Source organism: Bidens hawaiensis, unplaced genomic scaffold (genome assembly GCF_021521415.1).
Source record: "Bidens hawaiensis isolate Kalapana, Puna unplaced genomic scaffold, B.hawaiensis_p1.1 tig00033542_1, whole genome shotgun sequence".
Classification (NCBI taxonomy): Eukaryota; Viridiplantae; Streptophyta; class Magnoliopsida; order Asterales; family Asteraceae; genus Bidens; species Bidens hawaiensis.
Window position 1 is genome coordinate 31,219 of NW_027495758.1, and position 15,949 is coordinate 47,167.

At 36.3% G+C, this 15,949-nt stretch overlaps 1 pseudogene; it reads left to right on the forward strand.

Moving 5' to 3' along the window:
• The first annotated feature begins 5,677 nt into the window (after positions 1-5,677).
• On the forward strand, positions 5,678-7,278 carry LOC143585042 (uncharacterized; annotated as a pseudogene).
• The last annotated feature ends 8,671 nt before the right edge of the window (positions 7,279-15,949 follow it).

The following is a 15,949-nucleotide window of genomic DNA, read 5'->3' on the forward strand; positions in this document are numbered from 1 at the left end:
GCAGTACACAGAGCTACAAACTTCATGAAGACGTATGGAAAGACAGTTTTAAGGACTCTGACAGGAAGAGGATTGGTTTTGACAAAGAGAAACTTCACTGCTATAACTGCGGTGAGATGGGTCACTTTTCAAGAGAATGTGCCAATTCTCCCAAGCCAGCAAATGACATTTGTGTGACAGAGGTGACTGATGAGGAAAATAGCAAGTCTGTTGGAAAGAAACATGAGGTGCAGAAGCCAAGTACTTCGGTTCCAAAAACTAGAAATCATCCACACAAGGGCAATAAAAGTTCAAGCTCAAGAGCCCTTGTCTCTCAAACAGAGGTCCATGCTGATATGGATTGGGATGACCAGTTTCAGGAGCTGCAGAATCACCTCAACATGGCAGAAATGGCTTTTACTGCAAACAACGAAGCGTCTTCATCTTCGACTGCAAGTTCAAGTGCATCACATGATGATGAGGTATTTAGCAATCTATGTTCTCAAGCTTGCATTGACCAGGTTACATATTATAGACACCATCAAAATGAAGTTTTGAAAGAAAATTCAAAACTTCGAGAGTTAAATGCTGAGTATGGAAAAGCCGACAAGATTTACGTTGAAAAGATTGAAACTCATCGTGATGATGTGGAAAATCTTAGAATTAAAATTTTTCAAGCTGAATAAGAAGTAATATATTATAAAAACATAGTTTCAAAATTAAAAGATGAAATTGAAGGTTTGAAACTTGATGCTTCTGATAAAAAGAAACAAGAAAAGATAGTCGAAAGATTTGAAACATCATCTGAGAAATTGGATGATATTATTGGAGCCCAGAGAAGTACTAAGCTAAAGGCGGGGCAAGGGTATGATTATACTGCTGTACCTCCTCCTTTGAATGAAAATTACACCAGTTTGCCCCACTTTAGCTATAATATTTCTCTTGAGGAAGAAATGCCATATGGGGTTGGTAAAATACCAAAACCAGTGAAATTTGTCCCTCCTGTTTCTCAAACTGCTGCTCCAGTCCTACCATCTGATAAATCTAACATCAATGTGTCTTGTGAGGCAGGTGATGTAAACAGTGGTGAATGTGGGAAGGTTAACTTGGGTTGTAAGCAAAAAAGAGAGTTAGAACCACGTTTTGAATCTTGCGTGGATCTAACCAAATCAATTAACAATCCAGCTTGTAATAAAGTGTGTGAATCGATGTTAGGAAGTTTAATGTCATGATCAAAACTTGTATTTTGTGAAAGTTCAAGTGATGAAAGTTGTAAACTTGATTGTAATGAAAATGAATGTTCTTCATCTGATTCAGATTGTGAAACAGTTTATGATGAAACAATCAAAGACAAGGTTAATGGACAGAATGGTCCTAGCTACTCATCAACTGATCATCATATTGAGAATTTGAGAAAACATAAATCAAATTTTGAAAATGAAAAACCAAGCACATCGTTTAAATACGTGCCACCAAAGAAAACCCCTTTTTCTCAAAATTACAACATAATGATCAGTTTGATAGTGCCTATTACTACTCTCAACGAAAACCTAGGCATTCAAATTATTTTGCTTCTCAATTTTCAAATGTTCATGATTATCAAACAGATATAGGTTACAAACATGCTAACCTGACTGCATCACCTTATGCATCAAATCACACATACTTCAGTGAGCAAGAAGTCTAAAAGTGCAACCAAAGAAAGTGTTGCTTCATTTGTGGGAATCCATCTCATCTTGCAAGACATTGCAAGAATTGGCACAAGCAACAAAGATATTTAAACAGTGTGTTTGGTCAGGCATTTCCTAAGGTTGATCCCAAACCTAAGAAAATGACTCACCAAACTCACTCATTTGCCAGTGAGACCGATTCCAAATCAAAGAGAGAAAAGAAACCAAAGAAACCATTTTGGCTAACCCAAAAAGAAAGAAAAAGGTTAGCAAAGGGTTCAGAAGCTGAAAAGCACAAGAACCCTTCAAAGGTTTTCACAAAAGCAAATCCAGAAGATTTTGTGGTTAAGCCCAAACCAAAACGAAGGCAATATAGAAAACCTTTTCAAAACCGAGGAAATCGCAGTTCAAGTTCCTCGAGGGATTGCTCTTCAGATTCTGATTCACCAAAATATTATATTTTCAAGAATCATAAAATTAAACTTGGTGATTTTCCGTTTAATTTTCTCGAGACAACTAAGTCTCGGGACCCCTCTACTAACTAGCTGTTCATGTGTGTAGGGTCAGCCTGGAAGGCCTGTCAACAGTATTTGGTACTTGGACAATGGCTGCACCCGACATATGACAGGAGATGAGTCCCTGCTGTTTGATGTGAAACCATTCGATGGCGGACATGTCTCCTTTGCTGGTGACGTAGGAGGAGAAATCAAGAAACAAGGAAATGTCTCAAATGGTACATTGACCTTTGATGAAGTCAATCTTGTGGAACAACTCAAACACAATCTGCTCAGTGTCTCCCAAATCTGTGATAAGCATTTCTCAACTCTCTTTACAGAAAATGAGTGACTTATTCTCAAACCAGGTTTTAAAGTCCCTGATGAGTGGATTTTGATGTGTACTCCGAGGCACAATGATGCTTACATTATGGACATGAGAAGTAATTATTCAATGCGTACTACTTCTTGTTTGCTATCCAAGGCCTCGAAGAATGACTCATCTTTATGGCATCGACGTTTAGGTCATGTCAACTTTGAGAACTTAAATAAGTTGGTTAAAGGTGACCACGTGAGGGGTTTGCCTGTAAAATCCTTTCATTGTGTTGAAAAATGTTTATCTTGCTCTAAATGCAAACAGCACAGACCCAAGACAGTCAATTCCATAAACTCCACTCTTCAACTGTTACACATGGATCTTTTCAGTCCAATTCAACCTATTGGCAATAGGTCGCAAAGCCTTTTGTCTGGTTATTACTGATGATTATTCGCGTTTCAGTTGGACTTTTCTGCTAGGGCATAAGGATGAGACAGCTCAGTTTCTACTCAGGTTCATTGTTTTGGTTGAGAATCAAACAGATAAAAGAGTCAAGTGCATCAGAAGTGACAACGGAATAGAGTTATGCAACAAGGTGGTCAATGAGATCTGTCGCAACAAAGGAATCCTTCGTCAATTCAGTGCCCCTTACACTCCTGAACAAAATGGGGTGGCTGAAAGGCAAAATTGTACATTGGTTGAAGCAGCAAGAACAATGCTATCATACTCAAAACTTCAATTGTTTTTCTGGGGTGAAGCCATCAATGCTGCTTGCTTTACCCAGAACTGTGTGCTTCTGAACAAAAGATTGAACGAGATTCCTTATGAAGTCTTTTATGGAACGAAGCCAAGGGTTAACTCTTCAGAACGTTTGGATGTCCTTGCACAGTGCTCCAAACAAATGCCACTTCAACTTCCAAGTTTGCTGAAAAGGCGGATGAGTGCTACTTTGTAGGCTATGCAGCCGACAAAAGTGCTTATCAGGTCTACAACAAGAAAACCAGAGTAATCTTGGAATCATTTAACATTGATTGGCAAGAGTTGAACCCTACAGATGCACACAACGGTCCGAACTAGATGTTCGATTATTAAAATTTTGGTCAAGCAGTTTCGAGGGATATACGTAACACCAGTTGTACCACCGGTTTCCCCCGTTGTTTCTAGTCCTGCACATGTACTCAATGCTCCACCCGTGGCTAATCAACCAGCCCCGGTAAATGAAGTACAACCAGCCGCAGACGCTACTGAAATCTTGCTTTAAAAAAGCGCGCTTAAGGCGAGGGTAGGCAAGAAGCGACCAAAGGCGATCATCTCGACGCTTTTGCTTACCCGAGGCGAGCTCTGTTAGAAAAGAGACCGCTTTATGTGCTTTTTTGTGGAGCGAAAAAGCGACGCTACATGCACAAAAAGCGTTCAGTTGTAAATTGATCTTCATAATGGGCCACTAATCTCTTTGTTGGCCCAGCCTCTAAAAAAATTCACATTCAAAACCCATGTAAAAAATAGAACGATCAGTTCATAAGTTATTTTTTTTAACCTAGTTTCTCCCTAAACCTCACCTCAATGATCGGTCTTCTATTCTCTCATGCACGCACACCCTCGTCAGTTATCTCTTCAATCAACAATTACTTCCACTCAAGTAAGTAACTAATCTCAGTTGATCAACTTTGATTTTTGGTTTTTGAGTTCAATTTTGGTCTTTGAGTTCAACTGGTCACTCAATTAGGTATTTAGGTGTCTTAGAATTCTCTATTTGTTTTATTTTTACTATTGATTTGATTGTGTGAAATCTCAAATTCACGAACTGCTCTTCCAGACTGCTACTAATTACTAATTTACTATTGATTCAAAAAATAAATAGGAACTGATTGTTAGTGACTAGAGACTCATACAGTTATATACTCCATTAGTTTTTTTGGTTAACCTTTAATATGAACTGAATGTTCCTTTTATAAAAATTTAAAGTTAGTTATTTTTGGCACTTTATTGGCAATTTATTATCTTTACTAAGAATTGAATGTTATTAATATATTTTTTACACAGTTGTTAGAGTTAGAGAAATGGATAACGGTGTTGATGTAGATGCGCCATTGGAACCTATGACGAGTGACCCGGGTAGAAAATATTGTACATGTGACCCTAATAACAAAAGTCGATTCGTTTGCAACTTCTGTGAAAAACCAACTAAAGGAGGAGTATATTGGTTAAAGCAACACCTAGTTGGTGGGTTTACAAAAGTACTTGAATGCCTGAAGTGTCCCCAGCATGTCCATCAAGAGATTCGCGACTATATGTTAAAAAGGCCCGTGCTAAAGAAGTGATGAACCCTTTAGAAGGGGATTATGTTTTTGATGATGAAGAGGAGGAATGTGTGATTACTAATCGGAAGAGGGCTAGTGGTTCGGTTCAAGAAAATGTGCCCGAAAAGCAAAAGCCTATAAATACGTTCTTTAAACCTGAAGATACGCTCAAAGGTAGAAAGGGAGGAAAGCAACAAACGTTAAATGAAGTATGTAAAAAAGAATTGAGAGAGAATGCTTGTAGGGAAATCAATAAGTGGTTTTGTGATGCACGCATTGCTTTCCATGCGGCTACTTATGATAGTTTTCAAACTATGTTTGATGCGGTCTTACAATATGGGTTGGGATTTAAAGTGCCTTCCATGTATGAACTAAGGGTACCTTTACTTAGGAAGGAAGTAGAAGAAATCAACATGCAGATTGACGAACACAAGAAAGAATGGGCTAGCAAAGGCTGTTCTATTTTATCGGATGGATGGCGAGATTCCACCGTTCAAAAGGATATTGTGAATTTTTTGGTTAACTCCCCAAAAGGGTCTGTGTTTATGAAGTCCATAGATGTATCAGAGATTACAAAGGACGCTCACACATTGGCTCGAATGCTTGAACAAATGGTGGACCAAGTTGGCGAAAAAAATGTCGTGCAAGTTGTAACTGATAATGCATCAAATTATGTTAAAGCGGGTAAGTATGTTCTTTTTAGTCGACTATTATGTTATATTTGTATTATTTTAATTTTCTATATTTTGTCTTCTTAGGGAAAATCTTGCAATCAAGAAGACCTCATTTATATTGGACACCCAGCACACTGTGTTGATCTAATGTTAGAGGACATTGGAAAGATTCCCAAGATTAAGGGGATGCTGAAATCGGCAATGTTCGTGAATGCATATATATAATCACATTGGTCTTGTGAACATGATGAGAAAATACACAAATCAACGCAATTTGCATCGACCCGCAGTGACTCTTTTTGCAACATCATTCATCACCATTTCTCAAATGCATAAGCAAAAGAATAACTTGCGTAAGATGATCGTATCTTCTGAATTCACAGCAAGCAAGTGGGCAAAAGAAGCTGGTGGGAAGAAAGTAATTCTACTTTTATGAGCGAAAATTTTTGGAGAAATATGGTATATGCTATCAAGTTAACTGGACCTCTTGTTAAGGTCCTAAGACTTGTTGACGGAGATAAAAAGCCAGCCATGGGTTATATATATGAGGCTATTAAAAGGGCTAAGAATACCATTAAAGCAAGTTTCTAGAGCGAAGTGGACTATGCTAAAGCATTTGAGATTATTAACAAAAGGTGGGAATGCCAACTTCGTCGACCTTTACATGTTGCCGGGTATTATTTGAATCCTGAATACTATTATGAGGATGAAGACAAAGCAAATTCGAGAGAGATTTCGGGAGGCGTTATGGATTGCATCTCTAGATTGATTCCCGATGTGAAAACTCAAGACCTAGTCAGCCACCAGTTGGATGCATATAAACATGCTACGGGTCTTTTTGGTCATGCTATGGCTATAAGACAAAAAAAGACTAGATCTCCAGGTAAACAAAGAAAAACTCAATATATTTTGCGTCATATCAATACAACAATTTTTTTTATACTAATTCAGTATTTGTATCACTAAATGTCTGCAATGATCGCCACCATCATTATCATCAATATGACATCATCTTGGCTACTAATGTAAAATACAGATTAATTTTAATAAGTTACACCATTTTTCTTTTCATTAAAAAGATCAAAAACCTACAAGTCAAAATGGCATGTTGGTTACTGTAAAATGTGGGTACTTAGTTTGACGTGGCATGTCCATTAAAAGTTACACTGTTTTTCTTTTGTTTATAGCTGATTGGTGGAGTTCTTTCGGCGGTGATACTCCAGAGTTACAAAAGTTTTCTATTCGGGTACTTAGTTTGGCATGTAGTTCTACCGGTTGTGAGAGAAATTGGAGTGTCTTCCAACGAGTAAGTGATCAATTAAATATGCATTCTAATGTATATATATATATATACACATTACTCCGCTGTTTGATAAAATTTTATTTTCTTCACAGCTTCATACAAAGAGTAGGAACCGATTGGGACAAAGCCGATTACATGACATGGTGTATGTTTCCTCTAATCGTGCATTAAATCGACGATATCAAAGGACGGACACCATAGACCCCATAATTTTAAATGATATTGATGAAAGTAATGAGTGGGTGATGGCTTGTATGGATGAAGAAAATGAGGAAAGAAATGATACAAATTGCATGAATGACGAAAGTAATGAGTGTGTTAATGAAGAAGCTACCGGTGTGGAACCGACTTATTCCACTAGATCAAAAGGAAAAAATGTTGCTTCCTCTAGTTCCACGGCCCCTACTCCTAGAGTACAATTGATTGATGAAAGCGATGAAGATATTGAAGAAGAGTACATCGGTGTGCGTGACGATGGCATGGAAGAGGACGAGATATATGTAATTGACGTTGATGGTGATGATAGTCAAGAAAGCTTCTAATTTTAGCCTTTTGATTTTTCTATAAACTTTTGAAAATTGAAACACTTTTGGATAGTGATATTTTGGAAACACTTACGAGTGCTTTAGTACTCAATAACTTGTCTTTATGCCACTTGAGATATTTTAGCGAGTAACGTGGTACTCCAAAACTTGTTCTATGTTACTTTTGGTATTTAGAGATATATATGTGGTGATGTTTTAAATGTTTAATATATATTATAATGTGGGTTGTATATTATAAATAATTAAATACTTTTTTAAAATCATGGTCGCCTCATCTTCAAAAAGCGTTCGCTTTTCCGCTTTTCGCCTCGGCTAGGAACTTCATCGCTTTTGTTCGCCTCACACTTTTTTAATCCAAGACTGAAATGCCCATTGTCGAAGACATCATAGATTCAGATACCGATTCATACATGTCAGCTGACAATGTGGAAAATGTCCAGATCGAACCTGTTGAAAATCCTTCAGCTGAACTAAGTGTGGTGGAATCTGTTCCCACACCTCCCTCAGAAGAAGAAAATCAAGGTGTAGCTGAGGAAACTAACACCGAGGTTGATCAGGTTGAATAATCTTAGAATAAAGCTTCTGGCAACACCGACTCAACTTCAGTTCCAGCCATCGTTGTACCGTTCTATGACAACCTATGGGAGGGTCCCATTGCTCAAGAACACTTGGTTGATCAACAAGAAGGTGCGAGTGAACCTCGACCAAATGTTCCTGTCAATGTGTCTACTGTTTTTCATCCCATAGAGAGCTTATCCATTGATCTTGAAGCAACACCAGTCAAGCATGTCGAGCAAATTACTCAGTTACCAATCCACTGACGACATCCGATTGAGACTATCATTGGAGATCCATCCGCTGGCATTCAAACATGCAGTACTGCTGGTAACATTAACATATGTATTTTTGCTTGTTTTATTTCACAGGTTGAACCCAAAGACTACCGAGTCGCATTGAAGGAGAATTCTTGGGTTGAAGCCATGCAAGAAGAGCTGTTACAGTTCAAGAAGCTGTATGTTTGGAGGCTAGTGAAGAAACCAGAAAATAAGAAACCGATTGGAACGAAGTGGGTGTTTCGAAATAAAAAGGACAACAAGGGGGTTATCATCAGAAACAAAGCCCGGTTTGTTGTACAAGGCTTTTGGCAACGTGAGGGACTTGATTACGATGAAGTTTATGCACTTGTGGCCAGATTATAGGCAATTCGTATCTTTCTGGACTACGCCTCGTACATGAACTTCAAAGTATATCAAATGGATGTAAAGACAGCTTTCTTGTACGGAAAAGTAAAAGAAGAAATCTACGTCAGCCAACCACCAGGTATTGAAGATCCAGATCACCCTGATCATGTCTATCTTCTTGACAAGGCACTCTATGGTCTTCACCCAGCACCTCATGCTTGGTATGCCACACTGGCTGACCATCTAGTGAAGAATGGGTACAAAAGAGGAATTGTTGATCAAACACTGTAACGATTCCGGCAAATTCAGGTATACCCTAGCCGGAATATACTATTTACGTGTTATTTAATATTGATTATATGAGTTATAGCACGTTTATACGAATATATATGGTTCACAGTATGAATCATACCCAATTATATAGTGAATCATATTGGAATTACAATTAACCAATGAACGATTATTGAAACCCGAACGAATCGGGAATTACATTATAGACGAAGTATATAATGTTTAGTGATATTTACGAAGTATTAATGCTTCGGGATAAGTAAATTATAGCACAGAAAAAGGATTTCGATTTAATGGTACGTCGGTACGCTAAACGAAACCTTTAACACCAAACCAAGCAAGAGACGATCAATCAAGCCGAAAAAGATGCGTAATTATTAATAATATGATGTTTTAATGTCATGAGTTAAGTTTTTAAAGTTTTTAAATCAGTTTTATGTAAATTTTACTTTAACCCGAAAAACGACCATTTTAATTTCGTTTCAAGCCGAATTACGAGTTTAAACGAGAAACGAACTGAACCAGATTATCAAAAACATTATCCAGATTACGAAAATCTGAATGTGTGGCCTAGAATGGATGTGTGGGCCCCACCCCACACATAATGTAGGCCGATCGGCCTTGTTTATGCACACACACATTTCATTTTTTCTTTTTCCATCAAAAACTCTCCCAAAATCCTTTCATATCTTTCAAGTATACAACCAAGATCATCATTTTTAACCAAGATCTTCAAGGTATATACATAATTTGAGGCTTGAATCTTGTTTTAATTTCATAATTCTTGAGAACAAAAGGTTCCAATTGAAAAACGGGTGAAAATCCGAGATGCAACCGACTCTTGCATGACCAAGAGATGTATACAAGTTATACAAGGGATCTTGGTCCAAGAAATGAGTAAAAAGAGTCGAGAACGGATTTTTACGGTTAAAACCTTTGTTTTTACTTAAAAACCGACACTTTGAAAGAAATGGTTTGATTGTTGGTATAGTTTGCTTGGTATAGTGTTATGGTGCTTGTAAGTGTTGTATCTAGCGGCTAGCAAAGGCTAGAAACCGAGATCCTTGCGATCTAAAGCTAGAAAACACAAGATAGTTCGGTTTTCGTGTGTTTATGAAATTTGGACAGATTTTCGTGTGCTTAGAGTCGGGTCACGAAATTTCACAGAGATGATCTACACATGAAAATATGAGATCTGTGAATTTTTGGTAATTTTTGGATAAAAGATGAATATTTGGTGAATTTAATGCTCGGTTTTGGCCAAAAATAGTGAAAAATAGCTAAACTTGATGAAAAATTCTGGAAAATTTAAGATAAGCTTTTTATAACATATAAAAGTCACCCACAAAATTTGAGCTCAGTTGGAAAAGTCTAAGTAGGCTTTTCGGTGAAACGAGTTCTAGGGCCTTCTAGCTCGGTTTTGGGTGAAAATGGCTTGAAAAATGAGTTTTAAATTCTGGAAAAATTCCAGGGAATTATGAGGATGACAGAGATCATCCCAGAAAAATTTGGGATTTTTCTAAAGTGTTTTGGTATTTTTGACATATTTAGTGTTTTAATAAGATTTAAAAATAGATAAATAAATGTAAATATAGGGAAATAAATCTGGAAAAATTCCAGGAAGTTATGAGGATGACAGAGATCATCCCAGAAAAATTTGGGATTTTTCTAAAGTGTTTTGGTATTTTTGACATATTTAGTGTTTTAATAAGATTTAAAAATAGATAAATAAATGTAAATATAGGGAAATAAATCTGGAAAAATTCCAGGAAGTTATGAGGATGACAGAGATCATCCCAGAAAAATTTGGGATTTTTCTAAAGTGTTTTGGTATTTTTGACATATTTAGTGTTTTAATAAGATTTAAAAATAGATAAATAAATGTAAATATAAGAAAATAAATCTGGAAAAATTTTGTAAAATTTTCTTTCTGTCAAAATAAGTTTTGTGCAAAATTTCAAGACTCGAGACTAATCGGGTAATTATTTGTGCTAAAAAGAACATAAAAACAAGTTTTTAAAGCTTAAAACGTGTAAACCGGCAAAGTTCGCATAAGCGAGCTGACTGGTACACGAAAACTTTAAAAATGGACTATTTTCATAAATCTAAGTAAATTAAGTAAAAATAAATCATCCGAAAATAATTCGGATGATTTGGGTAATTTTACCCGATTTTACCGTTTCCGGCACCGAAATACCGGAAACGGGCCCCGCGGCCAAACGGGGTGTCAAACCGAGCTATAATTTCATCACCTTAACTAAATTGACTGTCAAACTCTAAGCAATGTCACAATCTGAATCCTTAGAAGTGTCACGGGGTTAACATTGTCCCCGAATCGAGTACAGTACTGGGTTAACAATGTTCCCAGATGTACCGATTGATACGTATTTAAGTTATGGGAATTATATAGTAACGACTAGATATTATATTACAGATCCAGGCACGTAGCCGTTCCTTATATTACTCACCGACTCACAAAAAGGTGAGTTTTTCACGAGCCCCTTTTAATGAATTGTTTTAATTATATTTTCCCGGGGCGGAAAACATGTCTTATTTAAAGTATTTAAGTACATACCGATCGTATCGAAATACTTGTACATTTATATATATATATGGTCTGATGCACAGAATATATAAAATGTTTATCATGTTATTATTGTTCTGGGGTAACATAGTTCCCAGGGGTTATTATTGTTCTGGGGTAACATAGTTCCCAAGGGTTGTTATTGTTCTGGGGTAACATAGTTCCCAGGGGTATTTATTGTTCTGGGGTAACATAGTTCCCAGGGGTTATTATTGTTCTGGGGTAACATAGTTCCCAGGAAGTTAATGGAAATGTTCTGGGGTAACATAGTTCCCAGGGGTATTTATTGTTCTGGGGTAACATAGTTCCCAGGGGTTATTATTGTTCTGGGGTAACATAGTTCCCAGGAAGTTAATGGAAATGTTCTGGGGTAACATAGTTCCCAGCATGATTATATTGTTAATAAATGATTATTAAAATGATTTGTCAGTGTTTATTTAAATTAGTGAAACTCACCAACTATTCGTAGTTGACCCGTTTTCTTTACATGTTTTCTAGGTATGCCCAAGTTGGAATAATTGATATGTGCTTAACTATCTGTGCTACCTGTTGGAAGCTTGCTGCTCTATGTTTTGTAATGAATTTATTAATGTCTTATCGGTAAAATATGTGTGTAACACCTAGACAGTAATGAAACTCGCAACAATGTAATATGTTATAAATTAATGTAGTGGTATTTTCTTTATAAGCAATGCTGTTGATATCAGATGTGTCTGTTGCATCCCGTGTACGTTTCCGCTGCGGTTACGGGGTGTTACAAACACTCTTTGTTAAGAAGGTTAGGGGAGATCTGATTCTAGTCCAAGTGTATGTTGATGGCATTATCTTCGGGCCCACGAATGAGAATCTGTGCAAGGAGTTTTCAGAGGTTATGCATAAGCGATTTGAGATGAGTTCTTTGGGGGAGATGACTTTCTTCCTGGGCCTACAATTTGAACAAAAGAAGGACGGGACTTTGATTTATCAAGAGAAGTACATTCATGACATTGTTCAGAAATTCGGATTCAAGGACTCAACTGCTTTCATGACTCCAATCGCTACAAGACCAGTTCTCGCTCCTGATCCATCAGGAAAGCCAGTCGACCAACACTTGTACAGGTCCATGATTGGCTCACTGATGTATCTCATTGCAAGCAGACAGGACATCGTGTTCCCTGTTTGTTAGTGTGCCAGATATCAGTCAGATCCAAGAGAATCTCACATGACAGCTGTCAAACGTATCTTTAGATACTTGAAGGAACGGCCTCGTTTGGGACTCTGGTATCCAAAAGAGTCCTCTTTCGAACTTCATGCTTACACTGACAGTGATTATGGGTATGTAATTTAGACCGAAAGTCAACATCGGGAGGATGTCAATTTCTGGGAGATAGGTTGATCTCATGGCAGTGCAAGAAACAAGTCACTGTGTCCACCTCCACCGCGGAAGCTGAGTACATCGCCGCATCCAGTTGTTGCTCCTAAGTCAATTAGATCTAGCATCAGGTGCTGGATTACGGTTTGAATTTCTATGATACCACGATCAAATGTGATAATGAGGCTGCCGTTGCGATTGTTAAAAACCCGGTCCAGCACTCAATGACAAAGTACATCGACATCCGAATACACTTTATTCATGATTGTTTTGATCGTAAGCTTGTCAATATAAAAAGGGTCCATACTGATTTAACTTTGCTGATCTCTTTACCAAATCTCTCAGTCGTGCCCGATTTTTATTTCTCGTCGAATCTTTGGGCATGATTTCTTTTGAGTAAATTTTATCTTTTGAAATTTGTAAATATTTTTAAAAATATGTCACAATTTTAGAGGGAGAAAATGAGTAATGTCAACTCGCCAAAAATATTTTCAATTTACTTTAAGAAAAACCAAAATCGAGTCACTTGACTTAAGAAAAGATTTTATTTTTATGTATAATATTAATTTCATCTTTACTCCTATTTAAGAAAAACTTAAGAAAAGTCAAAAAGAATTATCCCGTTTAGGAGGAGCTCCTTCTTAAAGGGAGTCAGATATTTAAAATTTTTATCAAGAATTTGATCCGACCTTTTGGAAAGTGATTGTACATTGGTATGCAATGATCCAAGCGCATGAAAAGAGTAGATCAAAAGGCTACAAGGTCACTCATAGATGTGTAGATAGGTTTGACAAACAAGTAAGTGTTGGGTGATATAAACCTAAATTCTCGCCGGTACTAGTGGCTACACACTTATGATGCGGTTACATGATTCTGTTAAAGTCATATTCATGAAGGTTCAAATGTAATTACACATGTCATACCCAAGCCTCTCTTTACCTGATCACAGTTGTCTTATGAAAATATGTGTCAATTTTAATTTTTATTGAGTCAAGAAAAGCGTCATGAAAAGAAAAGAAAACGAGTCAGAAAAGCGTCAAGAACAACAAGAAAAAGAAAAACAAAAGAGTCAGAAAAAGTGTCAGTTCTAGGAATTTTAACTTCTGCTTTATTTCTTCATTTATTTCGACTCAAGCCTTGGACTTTCTACGTTTGTAGTCATACAAGAACTGATTGTTAAGTCCCTGACTCTTCTGCTTTGTTTTATTTTCTTTCTTTTGTTCAAGCCTTGGACTTTCTCTACGCGATAATATGGTATTATCCGACCTGATTGTTATGGCCTGAACTTCTGCTTTATTTTAATCTTTCTAGATCGAGTCAAGTGTACAAAGTACAAAGTGTCATGTGTGTTAATAATAATACAGTGATCAACTAAGAAAGGTTTAAGTCAAGTTAAGGTGATATGTCAACACAAACTAGGCCCAAGATATGATGGAATCAATAACATGTCTGATTAAGTGGGGACCACATAAGTTCCGTGCCAAATTGAACCTCAAATGTATCACGTTAACATCAAAACACTTGTCAAGTTAAACAGGTAGACAATATCTATAATCGATGATGAACTTGTGCCACAATAATATCAAAACGGAAACGCGATCTAGGGCTTTGCAAATCAATACGATTCCATGTCGCGATCGTTCTTTGTAAATTGATAAATGAAACGACTAATGTAAATTAATTCAATATTAACTTTATTTCTACATATGTTTCATTTTTGTTTTTATCTTATTTTATTTTATTTTGCTTTGTTTTTATTTTTCTAAAATATTATTTACCTTGGTATTTTAATATTTATGTTTTATTTTTAATTTTAATTTAATTTTATTTTATTTTATTTTAACTCTATTTTTATTTTATCTTTATTTTTACTTTTATTTTATTTTATTTTAATTTAGTTGTAACTTATTTTTATCTATTTTTAGTTTACTTTGTCAAAGAGATCGTTCTTGCAAACGTTAACAGTTATGGACCGACAAAAGAAAATTTAGAAAAATAAACAACTGTTTGGATTCGGTGGGTAAATATTTTTCGGGTTTAAATGTGCAAATATTTTTAAAGACCGAGGACTGAGAGAGTATTTTCGGTGAATACTCGTGATGTTTTGACCTTATTGCGAGATAGGCTAACCCTATATATAAGGGCCACTCAAAATATCTTTCACTATTCACATTTTACTTTACCAAAAACACTCTCACTTTCTCTCTTTACCTTTTCATCTCAAACTCTACCTTTTCTTCAAGATCCACAACAAATCAAGCCTTGTAATCACACTTTGATCACAATATGAACCAGATCCTTCGGTATAACATCACAAACATCACAATTGTTCATCTTCTTGTTTTCTGGGTTTCTTTCAGATCTGAGCGACGGGTCATTTGAATCGTCGGTTAGATCTGGTTGGTAGATCTTCATGTTTGTTAAATTGATCTTGTTACACAACTGTCGTTAGGCTTTGGGATCATGAAAATCATCGTTAGATCTTAGGTTTTGTTTGATTTAGTACAGATTGTAGAACTAGGGTTTGTTCATTCTTATTGGTGTCCGATTGACCAAGTAAACCAAAGGGCTTTTGCTTCAAACTTTCCAGATCTTCAACTAGGGCTAGGCGACCATATGGAAAGCAAAAAAGGATCGAAAAGGGGCTAAGTGAAATTTTTCACATGGAAAGGGTTTTCGCTTCGCATCGCCATGCGAAGAGAAATATATTTGTGTTTCGCTTCGCATCACCATGCAAAGCAAAATATATTCCTAGATCGCTTCGCATAGCTCATGCGGAGCGAATAGGAATCTATTTCGCTTCGCACATCCATGCGAAGCGACTAATCTCTTGTTCGCTTCGCAACCCCATGCGAAGCGAATGAATTTTCTGTTTCTCTTCGCTTAAGCCATGCGAAACGAAATAAGTGCCCATGCGAAAATTTTCATGCGAAATTTCTAAACTTAGCAAATTTTTCAGAATTCTGAACTCAAAATACTACTTGACTGTTTTGATGAATATGGACTATTAGACTGTTGGACTAGTATGGACATACAACCTTTGTATATAATGGACTTATTAACTTATTAATGGACTTAAATCAACTTTTTAACTTATTACAACAAATTTGTATATTATTAATTAACTATAAGTAATTAATTAAATTAAGTGCTTAATACATATTTAAATCTTTGTACATACTTAAGCTTTGTATATAATATATCTTGTGCATGTTTAATTTATAAATGATGATTCTCATGATCTTAAGGTTTAATTTCAGG